Here is a 10,209-nt window from a genome sequence, read left to right on the forward strand (position 1 = left end):
AGCATCTCTTCCACCTCTTGATTTCCTGCTGCCTGCTTCGCCTCTGGTATGCAATATGGCCTTTGTTTAATTACCACCCTGTGTGCAGTCACACCATTATGGTGGATGATTTGAGTCTTTCCTGGAATGGAAGAAAACACATCTTGGTATTGTGCCACTAACTACACCACCTCTCCTGTTTCTGAGTAGGATTAAGGGAGACTTCATTGGGTACCTGGCATCCTGGGACCTTTTTTTGCCACCAAAGAGGGCTGACTGGCACTTTCCTTCCAAGGTTTTAACAGATTTATATGGTAGATTTGTATCTTTTTTTTTTTTCTACTACCCTCCTTCCTCAACTTATAATTGACCGAATTACTAGCACCTTGTCATAACTATGTTTTTGTCGCTGCCGAGCCCTTTCAATATGTTCGTTCATGAGTGTTGCCATCTTCGTGAATCGGCCATACAATTGGGGCGCAAACTGAATGATGTTAGGTTTTTGGCATGGTGGTTGTTCCCACCCTTCCTTTTGTAACAGCTCCAAAATCCCTCTGGGTTGTCTCCCACATAGAATTTCAAAGACTAAATTCTGTGGAGGATTGGGGTACCTCTCGAACTGCAAACATCAAATATGGCAGAAGTCCCAATCTTGGTTTTCTTGAGACACTGCCCTCTTTATCATCTGTTTAAGGGTATGATTAAGGGATCAGTATGAAATCTGGTGGTCGAAGTACCGTTGCCAGAATCCTGACCATCGCAATGCAGACAAGGGGGGGCCGTGGATCGCTTCCCCCCCCCCCCCACACACACACACACACACCCTTGTGGGAACGCTGTGCTCGCCACGCAGCGGGCCCAGTGTCTCGCTACGCTCTGCACACTATTTCCTGGACACCCATAGAGGGACAAAGTGCCGGCATTGCGGCGGTCGGGATTGCGGCTTCTATTTCAATAGTCCAGCGGGATTTTGACCGCATCCCATGATTAAACCTTTTTACCAGGCCATCTGTTTTCAGGTGATAAAGGTAGATAGGATTACTGCCTCAGTTTAACAACTAGCACAGATCTTTTGAAGCAGCCCATACACGCTGCTCTGTGGGCGTGCTGTACTAGCACAGATCACATTGCATTGCATTGCATGTGCATCCGTTGTGCATGCAATGCGATGCAATGTGATGAAAACTAAGTACAAAAAGTATGTGCTTGCACATACTTTTTGTACTTAGGTTTCATCAAATTGCATCGCATTGCATGCACAACGGATGCACATGCAATGTAATGCAATGTGATCTGTGCTAGTACAGCACGGAAAGCACGCCCTCATAGCAGCGTGTATGGGCTGCTTAAGAGCTTAGAAACAAACTGGGTATCTTAAGCAGCCCATACATGCTGCTATGAGGGCGTGCTTTCCGTGCTGTACTAGCACGGATCACATTGCATTGCATTGCCTGTGCACACGTTATGTATGCAATGTGATGAAACCTAAGTACAAAAAGTATTTGCAAGCACATTCTTTTTGTACTGTGCGATGAGGTGCCGCGGGAGCGCGCACCTCAAAGCACACATCGGGACAGCACGCATAGCAGCGTGTATGGGCAGCTTCAGTCCGTTAATACATCCTTTGGTATTCTGTATAGTGTTAACAACTCTTTAGCAATAGTACCAGACTTTATATTATGCATTGGCATAGCCTCTGGGTATCCGGTGGCATAATTCACTACCACAAGTATGTATTGAGGCTCTTGAACTGATTTTTCCACTGGCCCTATCAAAGCCATACCAATTTTCTCAAAGGCACAAAAATAAGTGAGGGGTATCAGGGGAGCTAAAAACTGTGGCCGGGTTGCTGTTTTCTGACTTGGTAAAAGAACCTCAAGTGTACACGTTGGAGTTTATTCCTCTCCTTAATGGCCACCCCACAGGTGTGTGTCTCCAATAACTAACTACTCCAGTTTTCGCGGAACTAACAGCTGGTCCACCCTTTTCCCCTGTAAAGTGGTAACACAATATAACAAATAATTTAAAAACAATATATGGCACATCCTCAGATGGTAAAGCATGCTGCTCAGTCACCACTACCAACTCCTCAAAAGTTTGGGGGTTAGCCTGAAGGGCCCATTGTTGCACTGTGCGATCTAATGGTCCAGTGTGACTATCGCCACAATTTGCACTGCAGAGTTTTATTCAGGTGCACACAAGCCTTAGCCAGCCAGGCTAGTTTGGCTAGCTGAATCTTTTTCTCCGCCCTTTTAACTCCTCATGCAGCAGCTAAATCTGAGCTTGCAGTCTTTCAGCCTGAGTTTGCTGCCCCTCATGCAACATCCGTATCTGGGTTTGCTGTTTAGTAGCCAGATCTTGTTGCCCTGCAGACAGTTCAGCAAACATTCATTAATGTCTCCATATTACTCTGTGTTTCCCCTTTTAGGGCAAATTTAGCAGGCTTAATGTAATGTGCCAGGTTCACAAAACAGACTAAAGGCCCCCATACACTATGTGATTTGGTCCCGATTTCACCTGATTCAGATGAATCGGGCAGTGGAATCGGGCCAAATGGCATTTTCAGACACCCGGTCCAACCCGATGCGCTGTCCAGTGCGCATCGGAGTCAGGAGGTTGGACCGGCTGCACATAAGATGTGCAAAATCTTGTGTGCAGCCAGGCAGGGGATGCTGTCAGGCGGGCAGGGGAGGCGGATGCTGCAAGGTGGCTGACAGGATACAAAGAGGTGGCAGACGCCGGGCAGGGGAAGCCGGAGTAGGGAGCTGTCAGTGATGTGCTTCAATGGAAAAATAAAGCCCATACAGTGAATGTGCAGCCAGTGATGGGCTGAGCGCTCTCTCAGCCAATTGCTGACTGGCTGAGAGACCGCTCAGCCCATCACTGGCTGCCCATTCATTGTATGGGCTTTTTTTCCCTTGCAGCAAGTCACTGACAGCTCCCTGCTCTGGCTCCCCCTGCCCGACGTCTGCCACCTCTGTGTCTCCCGTCCACCACCTCGCTGTCTGCCACCCTCCCCTGCTCCCTCCACCTTGCAGCTTCCAGGGAGTTGTATACGATTTTACTAATATACAGAGTAAAGTCAAACATACCCTGAAAAAAAGGGAATTCACTGCAAGTTGGAATACAATAAAGGGTACATGATTCATGAATATTGAATTTAAAACTAAACGGCACAAATAGGTCAGAACCTAACAATCATTTCTTTTAAAACACTATTTCCTACTTTAATGCACTCTTTTTTTTTTTCGGTACTTATGTAGTAACTGGGCTGCCGATTTTGAAATCGGGTCCATCGCATCGCATCGCACCCGACCATATCGCATGCGATGCGATGCGATGCGATGGACCCGATTTTTCCATAGGATTCAATGTTAAAATGGACTGAGTCCATTTTAACATAGAATTCAATGGGAAAAGGGGTCCTTTTCATACCCCTACTATCCAAGTGGGCATGGAGTTGGATATAAACCTGTGGCGAGCGTAGCGAGCCACCGAGCCCGAAGCGTGGCGAGTGTAGCGAGCCCCGCGAGGGGACACAGAATACCGTCCCCTCGCGGGGCTCGCTTCGCTCGCCACGCTTCGGGCTCGGTGGCTCGCTACGCTCGCCACAGGTTTATATCCAACTCCATGCCCACTTGGATAGTAGGGGTATGAAAAGGACCCCTTTTTCCCATTGAATTCCATGTTAAAATGGACTCAGTCCATTTTAACATTGAATCCTATGGAAAAATCGGGTCATCGCATCGCATGGTCGTATGCGATGCGATGCGATATCGCATCGCATCGCATCTGATTGTATGCCTTAACTTAAGGCATACAATCAAAAAATCGGCAGCCCAGATACTACATAAGTACCTTTTTTTCTTTCTCTTTTTTTGTGGAGAGGTGAGAATATACATTATCTCCCCTCTCTTTTAAATAAGAATAAATAAAGGTTACATTTTAATACAGACTATTCCTTTCCAATCAGTTGAACGGACCATGGGACAAACCCACGAGTGCACCCAAAACATCTCTAGCCTCTCTCTTTTTTGTCTGTTACAGTTGTATACGATTTATCATATGCAAAACTTGGCACATCAAGTGCCTAATCGTGTCTCCCCCTCCCGGGGAGCTGCAGGGGAAACCAGGTCCGACTTGTCCTTAGGACAAGTCGGACTAATGTATGGGGGCCCTTAGCTACCACTTGCCTGCTTTACTGGCCACTTAACAGAAAATGGCAACAATCTTGTATGACATGGTGGTCCTTTAAGGCTGGCTGTCACACCTAATCTTTGCAACTCCAACAGGTTTAACAGTCTAACCAGACAATTAGACACACCACAATTAGAAACTCTTCTGGTTCCCAGGCCTACTGCACAATGTGTAACCAAAATGTTAAGTTCCTGCAGTTTAGCAATGTCCAGCAATGTGAACTACATATTGGGTGCTAAATGTGACAATGAATCATATAGACTGGATAGTAGTGACATCTTGTTCTTTACATGTAGCAGGTAGACCTCATACGAAATAAGAAAAGTAAAGCAGTAGAGATTAAAATCAATGTTTGTGTTCTGCCCCTTTTTAACAGCTGCAGTCTACAAGGGACTACTCCATTCCTTAAACGGAACAAGCACAAAAGAAAAGTGTAGACTAGCGCTATAAAAGAGGGTAATTTTAATAAATGTAATGATAACTTAACCCTTTAAGTGCACACAAAAAAAAAAAGTCGCTGTGAGCTACACTGGCGTTTTTAGCAAATATTTTAAGACTCAGCAATGTTGGCACTCAAAGGGTTAAATAAGTATACATTCGTAAATCACATATATTGAAAATAAATTAAAATGCAATTATTAAAACATATGTTTGTTTGCTTATTTACGTTAGAATTAATTTAAAAAAGTGTAGAGTAGTGCTATCAAAATAGAGTAATTTAATAATTACTCTATTTTGATAGCACTACTCTACACTTTTTTTACAGCATACAAGTTAACAGTATGCAAATTCTTCAGTTACAGCACAGCAGGTTTTCCACAATAAGGATAGACTTCGGAGAACACCTAATGTAATCCCAACGTTTCCCGCCTATCACCCAGCCTCTTTAGGCATTGGGAGCAATGACCTCCTGCTCTAGTCAAACATATAAGAAGAAGTAACAGGTGCTTTTAATCCTTAGAGAGTGATTCCCAATACATTTTAAAAACTTGGACTATTCCTCACTAGCCCTGCTGCTGCTGCTGTTCTAAATCATGGACAGGATCTTCCACATTACCTTCATGTGGAAGTATGCTGTCTCTTCCACACTACATACATACATTCAAACTGTACGTACGTACGTACGTACGTACGTACGCACACACACACACACACACACACACACACACACACACTTATTGGCGATGTTCTGTTGTATCTCCAGCATGAGCATCGGGAGAACACAGGCCCCTATTCCTGACACACTAGCTAGGAGACAAGCAATTGATGAGTCAAAAATACTGGTGGTATGATTACTTGACAAGATTTGTCTGACATGAGCAGCTTCCCCTCATATGTAGACCTATACACCACCCACATACTGTAGTTCTTTTTAATTGGCATATTGCACTATGAGATTTATATTCTTTTATTGGCAGGATGAAATATTTCTATGAAACCTGTGATGGTACATAAAGAAACCTTTATTTGTTTACTGCCTGCAGTGCTTATGCAAGAAGATTATGTGAAATATGACGCTTTTACACATTTTAGTGAGTTTTGGTCTATTGGAGGAGCACTCTATTTTCATCCAGTTCTCGGAGACTAAAAACAACATAAATACCATTTGTTTGCACATGTGTGGTGAAGAATTGTATGAATATCACACCAAATTTTATTTTTGTTTGTGTTACATATCCTCTGAGGATACTTCTCAAAGAAACATATCCTTGGAATAACTGGCCTGTTCAGTATGAAGTTCAACTCTTTGTTGGGATAATCCAAACAAAATATGATTTTACTTGTATTATGATACTTTATTATGAGTTCCTATTTGACAGTTACAGTATGTTGCTTTATTGCGTGGTGCCAAATAAATTAGTTTTCTGCTAAATTTCTACCTTCTGTGTTGTGTACCCTTCTATTTCTTTTCTTGGGTTTGGGTCAAAAGGTGATCAGTTAGGTTGATCTCAAATAATCAACATGTGAAAAGACTGACATGAATATTTTATGTTTTTGGGATGTCCATCTTTATCTTGTACCACATGTACCCCTAGTTAGTGTACTGTATGCCCTTGCATGGCTCGCTTGGATCACCATGCTTAGCACACGTCACTATTCTCAATTGTAGGCCACATGGATGATAAATTATGAAAACATTCCAAAAATGAATCCAACCTTTTGGCACAGATTCTAAATCAGGGGTTGGGAACCTTTTTTTGTGCCAAGGGCCTTTTGTATGGGGAAAAAATCCTTTGGGGGCCATATGTAAAAATTTCCCTTACAAATTGTCCTGCTGCAGCCGTCCCACGCTCATGACTAGGACTGAAAGTCTCTGGCTGCTGTTGATTAAGTGTAATCTCGCGAGAACTACCGACCTTTTGGGAGATTCCCCTGTACTTGACTCCCGGCAAAACTGCCAGGCGGGTGGGAGGGCCACTCAGACCGGTATGCGGCCCCCAGACCTGAGGTTCCCCACCCCTGTTCTAAATGGAGGTGATACAAATGAATATGCTGCCACATTACTTACCTGTCCAGTCCGTACACTGTCCCCTACGTGTATTCACAATGTAAAACTGTGTATTGCACTTCAACCATGAAAAGGGGGCGGCCATTTTGTGAGGGACATTTTTCATAAAGAGCCAGGCGGAGCGACAGGTCCCGACTCCTTGCCACAGACGAGGCAGGATAAGGCAAGTCCCGGCAGGCGTCAGCATATTGTTACGACACTGGCAGCAAGCAATGTTACCCCTGCCACTGCTGTGGACTGTGAGATTCAATGGACTTAAGGGCCCTACATGCACCGATATTCAGCCACTTTCTGAGCAATTTCAATCTATCACTCAGAAAATGGGTGTATATCGCTGTGTGTGTGTGTAGACCACACAGTGATTGAAAAGGGTGCGGGCAGATTCAGAACGGATGGGTCTGATAATTTCAATGCAGTTGCTCAGAAGGCCCTACACATCTCCTGCATGTGTGGCGCAGGTGGATGAACAGGGCCTTCTGAGCGATTAGAAGCTGCCGGAGATGCCCACCTGAAGCCGCCGGATCCCACTCTGCAGATGTGCGCTGTCGACCTGTCTGGCAAAATGCCCCATCTCTCCTCTGCCTCCAAGTCAGATGTTTTACCTGTCCGGGGCGCTGACAGTGACGCTGTGAATAAGAGACGATAAAGAAGCTATAGCGTCAGACGTCATGGAACTGCAAGTGAAAAGGAGCGGATGATGGGAGGGGGCAAGGATGTGGTATCTGCAATACAATAACTTCCCCTGATGTCACCTAAACACTCATACTGAGGGCGGGATGTATTAATATACATCACCGCCGTGATGCTACCGCATATGTATTAACATGCGGCTAGCATCGGGGTGCAGTGACAGACTCCAGCGATACCTGTAATGTGGTCTCTGTCACGTCCCGGCGGCTGTCAGTGTCCTCGGCGTCTCCTCCTCCCCCCCTGCAGCCGGATGTCCTCCCGGCTGTGACACCTGCTGGGGGAGGAGGAGATCAATGGAGGCCGGGAGGGGGGGTCGCGCGGACGGCGATAGAAGCCCATAGACTTCTATAGGATATCGCCACCCAGAGGTGGCGATGCCTGGCGGAGCCGAGGCGAACGGGTAATGGTACATAGGAAAATGCGGTAACCCCCCCCCTGTTTTACCGCATTTTCCCTTTAGTACATCCTGCCCTGAATCTCCTATTATGAATCTCTGGCACAAATCTCTCTGTGTGTGTTTATCTGAGAGATTCAGTTTAAGGGAAATCTCTCATGCTGAATATCTCCCATTATGAATCTCTGGCACAAATCTCTCCATATGTAGGGTTGATTACATCTCTGGCTCTTGGACGTCGATCGGACGGGGCGATTTCAGATTAGAAATGGAACACAACTAGCTCCATGTGTATTCATCCCCCAACAGCTTCTCGGCCTTTTGGCTAAGAGCAAGTGTAGTATCTGTTCTTATAAGTTGGGTCTGGACCGCCCCCCTGGCAGAGAATAGAGAAAAGCTGGACTGAACCACCTTGCTACTCAGCTGAGGAGTAGTGAACCTCATGTTCTGGGCGGGTTTAAAGTCTGGCTGAGTATCTACACCCTGCCGTAAGGGATGGGGGGAGGAGAAGCATCGGGCCTAGTAGATGGGGCTCTTCTTCGGGGGTCTATAGCCTCTGAGGGAGAGTCACTCACAAAGCCCGGTCTAGTATCCACTCCCAGGAAGACGGGAAAAGCTGGGGCCGAGTAGATTGCTCTCTGGTCCAGGGGTTCCAAGTTCCCTCGGCCAGAGACAGCGAAAAGCCCGGCCCAGTACTCAATCCCTGGAAGAGGTGAAATGTTGGGACTGAGTAGGTGTTTTCTTCTCCTTCAGTTGGTCTATTTGGCCTCTGCGGGGGAGACTCATCGAAAATCCCGGTGGAGTATCCATTCCCATGCCGGGGGGGCTGGAAAGGGCCTGCTGGTGGGGCAGAGAAACACTTGGTCGGACGCTGATTGGCTGGCTGCCTGGAGTCCGAGGCTGCACTGTGCCCCTGGGGAAACTCGGGGGTGCCGAACATGCATGGGTGATCCCCAAATCACCTTGCACTAGTAAGCACTAGCACTGCGCACTTCCCTTTAGGCTAGTGCTTCACGTCCTTAACTCGTCCTTTTGGATGGGGTAGGACAATTTTTCACACCCCCACCCCGGCCTTCTGGCTGGGGTCTCTTTATTTATTTATTTATTTTCCCTCACATTTGTCACTTTTCACGTTCTTTGTTTTCCGTAGTTTGTCACTTTTTTGGGGTATTTGAGAGAAAGCAAATCAACTTTTTTTGGGTAGTGTGGTCGACCCTTACGGGCCTTCCATTTCCCCAATGTGCCGAAGCTCTCATCCTTTTGGGGAGAGCTTCGGTCCCTTCGAGGACGACCCCGAGCCGCAAGGCGGAGGGAAGTCTAATGCGGGTCTCTCCAAACCTTCGGGTGCGGAGGACCCACTGTCCTAACCCTTCCGGGGGTTGAAGAAAGAGGGTATCTCTAAGCTTCGGGGAAGAGGACCCACCGATCTCTATTTTCGGTACTTGTGACTTATCTGGGCGCCCGATTTTCTTCGTCGCACCTAAAAATCGCGTCAAAACGCGTCAAATCGCATTGCATACAATCAGATTGCATGCGATGCGATTTGCCGCAATTTTAATATGTGAAGGCACCCAGATGCCTGTTTCATATGTTAAATGGCCCCCCAGACCCCATTTTTAATTGTATACCCACCCTGATGGCTAAATGCCCCCCATTGTTAACGCCACCCCACTATCAACGCCCGAAGCGTGGCGAGCCCGCGAGGGGCGGCGGTACGCGTCCTCTGACCTTTTCATTCCCCCACTATCCACGTCGGTGTGGAGTTGATTTAATATAGTGTGGCGAGCGCAGCGAGCCACCGAGCCCGAAGCGTGGCGAGCGCACGCGGATACCTGTGAAGCCCGCGAGGGGACGCGTATAGCTGTGAAGGTATCCACGTCCCCTCGCCACGCTTCGGGCTCGGTGGCTCGCTATATAAAATCAACTCCACGCCGATGTGGATAGTGGGGGTATGAAAAGGTCGGAGGACGCGTACCGCCGCCCCTCGCGGGCTTGCTGCGCTCGCCAAGCTTCGTGTTGCCGTTGATATTGGGGTGGCTAATACGCGTCCTCCGACCTTTGCATACCCCCATTATCCACGTCGGCGTGGAGTTGATTTTATATAGTGTGGCAAGTGCAGCGAGCCACCGAGTCCGAAGCGTGGCGAGCGGATGCGCATAACTTCACAGGTATTACGCGGGGCTCGCCACGCTTCGGGCTCGGTGGCTCGCCACACTATATAAAATCAACTCCGCGCTGACGTGGATAGTGGGGGTATGAAAAGGTCGGAGGGGTGGTCGCTACGCTCGCCACGCTTCGGGTTGGCGTTCATCGTGGGGTGGCGTTAATGATGGGGGGCATTTTACATACAATTTACCCATCAGGATGGGTATACAATAAAAAATCGGGTCCATTGGGCCATTTAACATTGTTCCCTATGTAAAAATTGGGTCCATCGCAT

The 10,209-nt window shown here is 47.2% G+C and overlaps 1 pseudogene; it reads left to right on the forward strand.

Annotated features, from left to right (window-relative positions):
- The first annotated feature begins 8,074 nt into the window (after window positions 1-8,074).
- On the forward strand, window positions 8,075-8,182 carry LOC146066112 (U2 spliceosomal RNA; annotated as a pseudogene).
- Window positions 8,183-10,209: the final 2,027 nt, after the last annotated feature.

The sequence above is a fragment of the Crinia signifera genome, chromosome 3 (assembly GCF_055691185.1).
Source record: "Crinia signifera chromosome 3, ASM5569118v1, whole genome shotgun sequence".
Lineage (NCBI taxonomy): Eukaryota > Metazoa > Chordata > Amphibia > Anura > Myobatrachidae > Crinia > Crinia signifera.